The following is a 9730-nucleotide window of genomic DNA, read 5'->3' on the forward strand; positions in this document are numbered from 1 at the left end:
TTACAGATAACAGATCCTTTTAGGACCTCAGTAAGAGTAAGCATCATCATATTTCAAATCCCTACATTTTCCTCCTTATATGCCACTACCTTTGTGCTAATGCTTTGTAATGTCCTCTGTGCTCATGTCAGAAGCCAGGCAAATGGTGTGCAGTGCATGTTCAAATCGCCTGGCAGATCTACCATCATCAGCAGAAGATGAAAGTAAGTTCTCAGAAACCAAAGAGCTTGTCTCTTTTCTTTAGTACAGTGTAGCCTTTAGTGTGAGGGAAATACAAGAATACACAAGTATGCTTTGTAATGATTCATGCATTAAAGACCATCTCAGTAATTTTCCCTCATTAAGGACAGTTTACTCAAATAGTATATAATACTTATAAAATCTCATTTTAAAGTTGTCCAAATGAAGTTCTTAGCAATGCAAATTACTAATCAAAAATAATATTTCACAGTTCTGATTCTGAAGATTTTGATATTTTTACGTTAGGACATTTACTAAATATCTTCATGGAACATGATTTTTACTTTAATATCCTAATGATTTTTGAAAACAATCAATCATTTTGACCCATACAATGTATTTTTGGCTATTGCTACAAATATACCCAATTGTATATAATATAATATAATATAATATAATATAATAATAAATATAATATAATATAATATAATATAATATAATATAATATAATATAATATAATATAATATAATATAATATTTATTATTATATTTATTATTATATTATATTATATTTATTATTATATTATATTATATTATATTATATTATATTATATTATATTATATTATATTATATTATATTGAAATGCTTTTTTCTCACAAAAGCAGATGCACTTGGACCCACATAAACTGGATATGAATGGAAAACTTGATCTGTTCAGCCGTCCTCCAGCTCCAGGTGTGTTCCCTGGGTTCCCCTACCCTCATGATCTGGCCAGACCCCTCTTTTCATCAACAGGTATGTGAAGAAAACATGAAAGCAAACTTGACCCTATTTAATAACGATGCATATCCCTGGTTATTGTGTGCACAGTTCAGTTATTCCAAAGGAAAGATTTATGAGTAACATCAAATCCTGCTCCACGTGGTTTTTCTCATTGAATGTCCTGTAAGATGGATAACAAACAACATGCTATATTGATTTTAAATTCTTAAGCTGAAAAGATAACAGTTGTATTTGTAAAGTTGCACAACCATTCCTGGAAATAATAATTGACTGCCTTAAGAAATTCTACTTAACCTGTTAACTGTCACTCACGTTTTTGAAGATAGACTTGAATGTGCATGATACAAACCTAAATTTTTATAATTCATGACTGAAAACATTTTGTAACATGATTTTGATGTGCCATTTACATGGTAATGCAATGTCTGATTTTAAAATGGGTTTTAAAGGATGAATTTTGAGATTTTATGTTTTCAAGTGATATATAACTTCTGATGATTTCTAAAATGTGATAGAGAAAAAGGCAACGAGGAAGTCTTTTTTTTAAACAAAGGTCAAAGCTCCTTTTGTAATGTAGATTTTTGAGGGTGCACTCTTGTCATAAATTGATCTATTACTTTTCCTACATAATTCTTAACAAAAAATATTGGTATAATATATATTTGGGAGTCTTAGACCTTTCCAACGATATATAGTTTGTCAAGATTAGATTAAATTTGATTGTAATATAGTATAGTCAACGTAGGCGTCCCGAATACGGGACGGGGTGACATTTAACAGGTTAAATATAATTGATTTTCATTTCACTTATAAACTAGATTTATAATCCAATCAAGATTATTTATGTTTTATCTTGTAAATTATACGGCGGTCTCTTTATTGGCATGGCTTCAGCATAGTAAAATGTATTTGTATGTCTTTCCCTCTCTCATGCTCACTAATTTGCATGTTGTTATTTTGAATGTTGTCTTGGCTCAACGCTGGGGCCACAGGCATGAATATAAATGCTTTTACCTGATATAATTGACTGGTAGCTCTTTGTTGAAGGGCAACATGAGCGTGTCTGCCCTTTAGATTGTAATTATGCAGCGTGGTGTCATGAATGAGCTTGTAATTGGTTGCTTCATTAATGATACACAGTTACAAATGACACATAGTTCAGGCTGAACAGACAGTTGACCCTTTCAAATGCAACCTAAACACTCGATCTAAGACATCACTGTCCTTTTATTGTCATTTTAACAGCTTATTACTGAGAGTCCTGCCCCAAACTCACGCCATTGGTTGAGCCAGGCTGATTTATAGTTGTCTCTCCATATTAAGATGGAATAGGAGAAAGTATTTAATCTGAGAAAACTAATCATTACCCAAGACTTCTCTTGTCTCTGTGTATATAGAGACTACATCTGGTGCTGATTTGGTGAATATTTGAATGGTTTGGCTAGCTCTGTCTGCAATCAGTTTGACTGATGATTTTTCCCGTTTGTATTTGATAGGATCGGGACATCCAGCTGCTTCACCCTATGGACCGTCTCCTCACCACGCTGGCTTCCTGCCTCCTAGCCATTTGGCAGGTAAGTGTAAGTAAATCGCCATTTTAAGTTCCTCTCTTTCGTTTTGTACTTCAAATTATTATCAAGACATCTTTTGTTTGATGGGAACATAAACAAGGCAAATACAATCTGTTCATTATGATGTAGTGCTGCATCTCTGTAGTGATCATTCAGCTATAAAAGCATGTCTTTCCATTAGTTAAAATAATAATAAAATACTGTACTTCTATCCCTCAAAAGGTTACATCATGCACATGCGTGTTCAGTCTATAGGAATGTGTATATTCTCAGTGTTTCTTTACAAAGTGACATCGGCAACTACTTGCCTGTCATGCATAATAATACAGCATTTTTAATCAGAAACTTTTTAAAAACCCAAACCTTTGCATTTTTAGTACATTGTTGATGTGTAAACGTACCATAAGGCTCCCCTTTGGAGAGACACTTCTAAGCCTGTTGTTATCAGATTATTCAGTTGGCTCAGAAATGTCTAACACAAAGGGTCAGATATTATAAATTTATCCTCGGCTAAACTTTCAAAATGTTTTCCACTATATAATGATTAATAAATGATTTGGAAACAAATAGTCTTACATATTATATTGGCAAGTTATCCTAAAGTAGTCATTTTGTCATGTTTGAATTTGTAAAAATATGTCAACAAAAGATAAACTTGCTTGCAAAATTACTTAAGAAAACCAAAGCTTGATATTTTATATTGAATGTAACTATTTTTGTTGAACTGGCAGGTGTATAAAAAGCCTGAACAGTGAACGCTTACACTTATATTCAAGATGTGTGTATTCTAAATAAGGTGAAGTAAGGAATATGCTTTGCAGTGTAAAGTGACAATGGTGTTATAATATTATCCAAAAGAATCCTAGACTGTTTTTAGAGAACTTTCTGACCAAAACTGTAATGCACAGCAATAATAGTTTACTATGTATCCTTTTACTGGCTTTAGATAGAGTTCTTCCAGTTTCTATAAGGTATATTATTTGAGTTTGGAGCTGAATGCTGATTTCACACAATGAGCTTTTAAATCAGTCCAATTTGAGTTCATTAACAGCTGGAGCCCAAAGGAATTGGAGAGAAAATGGGTAAAATGCAGAATTGGGTGCAGTGTTGCCTAATGGTAAAAGCTCAAGACTGGTAATCAAAAGGTTTCTCAGTCAAGAACTTAGCACTGTTGTGCCCTTGAGCAAAGCACTTCACTGAAGGTTACTCCAAGGGGGATTGTTTATGTCAATTAGCATATTGTAAGTTGCTTTGGATAAAAGCATGTGCTAAATGACTGCTTGCTTACTTAAGTACACATTAGTCATAAATCCATTTTGGAATTAGTAGTTTAAATTCATGTTTCACATAGAAAACACTGAATTGTGTTTTTTACTTATGTGGGCTGGAGGTTGTCGGTTTGGATTTAATTGAATTATAATCTATTAATGATTTGGGCTTCTTCACCCTTTGCAAGGTACGTAAGAACAAATAGCTTAATGCTTTCAGGGTTAAGTAGATGGAATAATCACAGAAACCTCTAGAGGAGATAGCAGACACATGAGCTGTTTTGCTTGTTGTCATTTAATAATTTTCCACATTAGACATTTCAAAACATCCCTGCCTGTCGCACCCCAATCAGGTATTGCTCTTCATGCCAGCACCTCTTGCTGCTTAATCCGCAGTCCATGAACACTCTCCAACAGTCTTACTGGGAGAAATCAACAACCCTTAGGGAGTCAGAATAGCAGCAGTAACAGTGGCGCAAAAAACAAAGCTTGCTTGTAAGAGAAAAGCCAGTTGGAATGGTCGGGCACCTCCGGCCCCGCGTCGCTAATCCCTGTTTGGCATTTTGCAGATCCATTCAGTCGCTCCAGTACCTTTGGCGGCCTCAGCAACCTTTCAAGCAGTGCCTTCGGTGGATTAGGCAACCCAGCCCTCGGTAAGCCCTGGCCCCCGGCCTCTAGCTCGACTCAGTGCAGCACAGCTTAGCTCTAGACCACAGAGAGAGCAAAGGGAATAAAAAGGAGTTGGGAATGAAAGAAAGGCACTTAGTTTTGCAGCAAATGCCAAATGAGAGTTTAGGGAAGCGGGGGAGGCAGGCAGGCCTTTTGCCAAATTCACACACCAAATAAAAGTCGCAACCCAACTGGTTTAGCATTGCTTTTGCATTCATTAGTTGCTTGCAAAGTAGGGTGGAAGGTTTGCCATATCTCATTTCCTCTCCCTTCTTCCTTCACTGGCTGAACGGGACTTTTTTTAGTGAAATTGATTGTATTTAAATAGAATCTCTATGGAACGCTTTGCTTTTCATAGCTCTTGACCCCACTGGGTAATTTATTTGTTCACTGCCCTCAAAAGCAGCCCTTGGTACCCCATTTGTAGAAGAATCTACTATACACCATTAGCCTTTCAGCTTATGTATGCAGAACCATGACAGAACTGGACAGCAGTCTGTTAAACTGATGATGCTTTCTTGTTATTTCAGGGGCCAACAGTATATTTGGACCCAAAGAGGGTCCAGGGCTGCCTGGTCTCAGTAGTCCTCATCATGACACCTGGAATCGGCTGCACCGAACACCACCCTCTTTCCCGACCCCTCCACAGTGGCCCAAATCCGCAGATGCAGAAAGAAGCAGCTCTGCAAACAGTCATGACAGAGAGAGAGAGCGGGAGCGGGAGAAAGAAAAGGAACGGGAAAGAGAAAAAAGGGACTCTTCTATTGGGAAGGAAGAGAAGGATAAAGACAGGTTGGTGTTGTTGATTTCATGGACCAAGGCATCTTATTTTTTCCTTATATTTTGTCAAATGTTTGTCTCCTTATTCAACTAATGATGGGTTCTATCCTCTTACAGAGATTCTTTAGATCGTAATCGCCATACGAACCGCTCTTCTCCAGCTTCCGCTCCCGTTAGCTACCAGATCAGCAGCCTGATCCGCTCCAACAGCCAGAACTCGACCGACTCTGGCAGACACCGCAGCAGTAGTGCCGACCGCAACCGTGAGCCTGAGAAAGAATTGCTGGACCGCCAGCGAGAGGCAGGCATTTTGGGAGACACAAAGGTGAAGGAAAGTCATTCTCCAGGAAAGGAAATCACAGATAGACGTTCCTCCGATGACTCTCTTAAATCCGTTCACCGATCACCCTCTCCATACTCGAAAAATGTCCTTAACGATGCAGGAATCAAGATGGGTATCCCACAACCACTACCGATGAAAGAAAGTGAAAGGGATAGGAAGGAGACCAGCTCAGGTGATCTGCTACAGAAGGTGAAGAATGACATGAAGATCAAGGAGGAACGCAAGGAAGAGCCAGACGTGGTGGTGATTGGATCCGAAGCTGCCACCAAACCTCAAGTCGCTCCTCCGCCTCACCAAACCACACCAATTGCTCACCACCATGCGCTATCCCATCAGCCTCCTCCGCCATCTCCTCGCTGTAGTGACCCTCCAACACCGTCCTCACTTCACGGGGTCCCCATGCCACATTCGTTGCCGCTCACTCTGAGTGCCATGCATCAAATGGGAAGTCTGAATGCACTTGAACGCACCCGCATGGCACCTTTTATGGGAGTCAGCCCTCTCGCAGCAGGTCGAGACCGCCTTCCCCATCCGGCGTTTTGCTGGGATCCCCTACGAGAGGCTTACCGAAACCTTGACCTTCAACGGCGCATGGACTTTCCAATTGCGATCTGAGCCCGGACACCGCTTCCCTGGTGTCTACGATCCAGAACGGCCCTATCGGGAACGGGAGCCACATGACTACTCTCACCACGAACACCTCCTGGAAGTTCGGCGGGAACAGGAGAGACTTAGGCAACAGGCTGAGGAAAGGGAACGGTTGCCACTTAAGGGAGGAACTGGATCGTGCAAGGCTCCACCAGCTTCACCAATCACCAATCGAAGGACACTTACCCCACATGCCACCATTTATGTCACACCTTTGGTGGGATGCCGTACCCCAAGGCTTAGCCCTTCAACAGGACATAACGGACTTTTTAACAGGGACACCCCCAACTGCAGCACTAAGTGCCCCTCCTCCTCTGGTACCCTCTGGTGCTGCCAGAGCAGCGTCGCCAAGACGGACAACGCCAATCACCACCCAGGACCCTCGCGATTACTCACCGTCACGCAACCCCAAAGAAGTGGAGGCACGGTAACATACAGAAAGGAAAATGCCTCATTTGAGTTGGACACTGGCAACATGCACTTATTTTCACACAAAGTAGAGTAAATGATAAATAGATACGTGTAATTTGTACAAATGTTTGTACATTGGAACAAGCACATCAACCGGCTTTTTTAATTGATTGGAGTTGGGGAAAAGAGTTGCTAGCTCCAACTTGTGGTAGCGTAAGACGTAAAACGTGAACTCTCAACCAGAAATTTGATATTAATATATGAATCCAATGCCTTTCAGTTTTTTCATGTGAAAAGACATCTGAAATTTGTTTGTACATTTCCTATCCCTCATGTATAGACTTTTTTTATGTATTTGCATTAAGTTTCATTCCGTTCCCTGCCCTGTATTTATCCTAGTGAGCTGCTGGATATGGATGTCTACATATTTGTAAGATCTCATCTGATTTGCTCTATGGTACCCTGGAAATATTCAGCAGGGCCCATGTACAAGGTTACATTTGGAGGGGTTTTTGTTTGTTTGCTTGATTTTCTTTTTGAGATATGCAGACAATATGTATTACGATGTTCTTGTTTGGTTTATGTAAAGTTTAAGATATTGTAAATATCTTGTTTGATATTACTTGGAACGAAATGGCATCGTACATTTGTTAGGCTTTTTAAATGTTTCTAAAAAACAATGAAATGAAACGGAACCACTTCCAGGTTGAAAACCGTGGCAACGGAATTGTCCAATCAGAGAAGAGGACTCGAATGGGGGGTGCTGTCATGGCGGTGCAATCTATGCAAAGATGATTCAGAGCGCTCTGATTGGACGTTTATCAAATGGAGTTCTACAGTGGGAACCTGGATAACTGTTATTCATTTGTCTAATGAAGAGCAAATGAAACAAACCGCTATAAACTTCCGGGTCATAAAGGAACTGATTTAGCAGTGAACACTTCTCCAGCCACAAAACCTGGACATCTGAGAAACATATTGGAATGATTGGGGTGGCAATAGACTCTTTCTGTCGACCTTGTGGTGTTGTGCAGTTGTTTTTCTTAGACTCTTGTATACAAAACAAGTAGAGCTTTAGGCGTGAAAAAAAATGAAAATGAACATTCATGGTTTAAAAATGTATGGAATAAAGGTTGGACCTTATATCTGCATACCTGTCTGCTATTTATTTATAGACATTGAGACTGGCTCGCTGAATGTTGACGTATTGATGAAGTGTGATGAATAGTTTCATAGACGAGCACAAATGAAGTGCCTGGGGCTTAAGAACTAGCCCATTAAAGCCATAAGTATTTTTTTCTATTTATTTTCATGACTTTTACCCTCTACTAATAAATTATCATTTTTATATATTGTTATACAGTAACGAGAATCACCCTGTCTGCATGTTTTTAAAATATTATATATTTTAATAAATAATTATATTGCAAGAATAATAATAAACTCATTTTATAATAATTATTTTTATTATACATTTTATAATTATGTGTGTGTGCATGTGTGTATATATATATATATATATATATATATACACACAACAATATATATATATATATATATATATATATATATTTTTTTTTTTTTACAACAGCAAATACTAGCATGATTTATACTTAAAATTCCACTCTGCAAATGTATTTTACAGTTTAACCATTTGCTTCAAAAACTCCTAGAAATAGGGTTAATTTGTATGCCAAAAAATAGCTTTTAAGATAAGATTGTTTGCAAGATATATTACAAACAAAAAAACTAACCGGTAGATCATATAAATATACAAACTGAATTTTAAACTGCATAAACCGACTGAGCATGCTCAATATACTATATTTTTTTACAGGAGAGAGCATTTCATCTGCTGTGCTGTAGAGAGAAGGATGAGCATGGTGATGGGACAGGCCTGCAACACGATATTGATTTTCTGCAAGTGCAGCTTTTGAGTGTTTGTGTTGCAGGTAACTGGTATTGACTCTGAGGCTAGTGCTGTATTGACCCGCGGTCGGGACTCATTAATAGGAGTGATGCCTGCTAATGAGCGATGGACCAAGAAGCTGAAGAAGAAGAAGTGAAAGAAACCGAAAAAGAACTGACCAAAGGTTGTCTGTCCCGAAAATAAGACGACCAGTGATTACTGTCCTTCTAGTATTGACTGTCTGTGCCTGTCTTTCTGACTTGGCGTCTCTTTCTCCCGCTCTCTTCATCTTTCTTCTCCCCAACTGACAAACAATTCATCCTCATAACCATCCATAACTGGCTCCATCTGGCATGCCACACTCAGCCCTGCCCTCGGTCCCGGCCCTCACCTCGAGTGATGGCAGCATGCGTCAGGCAGTGTGCAGTCATTAGTGATGTTATTGAGAATCGATGGTCTCCCCGCTGCGTCTGGCAGCCTATCTGGACGTGCTGCTTCAGAGAGGTCCGTCGCTGGAGAGAGAGAGAGATAGACGGACTGGGAAAGCTGCCGTGAGGTGTATTGGAAAGAGAGTTAAATCGGGATCTGTTTCAATTTGGCCATGCTGTAATTGAGAGGGTTACTCTATAGACACAGAGCATCTGTGTCTCCTTGGCCCTCTGCTGTCTCCCTCTAATCAGCTAGTTAGCACTTTCCAAACCTGGACCGGATAGAGAAACCAAAGAGAAAGTGTTCACTTTTTGATTTTCTTTTCAAGGCCCTGCAAAGGTGTTTAATAGATGTGTTTGGGTGGTTAGCCAATATACTATCAGGCTGCAAAGAGCATTAAAAAACAACAACAAAAAAAACATAGGTAACATAGGTAACTATATGGGGTAGGGTTAGGTTTAGGAGTAGGTTCAAGGTTAGTACCAAGTTACTACATAGTTATTGTAATTGCTATAATAAGTACATAGTATGTACATGGGAATCACATTTTACCAGTTAAAATGTGCCAAATTATAGCCCAGTAATAAATATCTCTTATATAATTAATACTATTAAATGTAAATTTGTATTTTACAAATATATCAGTTGTATGTTTGAAGAGATAAGTGATTTGCAATTGTTCTGGTTTTCCCAATAAATCCGTTAAAGGAGCTGCTCTGTGTCTAATGTGGTGCTATG

The 9730-nt window shown here is 38.8% G+C and overlaps 1 pseudogene; it reads left to right on the forward strand.

The window, feature by feature from the left end:
- The window catches only part of LOC113048764 (autism susceptibility gene 2 protein homolog), a 246532-nt pseudogene extending 239659 nt beyond the window's left edge, over nucleotides 1-6873 (forward strand).
- The last annotated feature ends 2857 nt before the right edge of the window (nucleotides 6874-9730 follow it).

Source organism: Carassius auratus, chromosome 30, assembly GCF_003368295.1.
Source record: "Carassius auratus strain Wakin chromosome 30, ASM336829v1, whole genome shotgun sequence".
Taxonomy (NCBI): domain Eukaryota; kingdom Metazoa; phylum Chordata; class Actinopteri; order Cypriniformes; family Cyprinidae; genus Carassius; species Carassius auratus.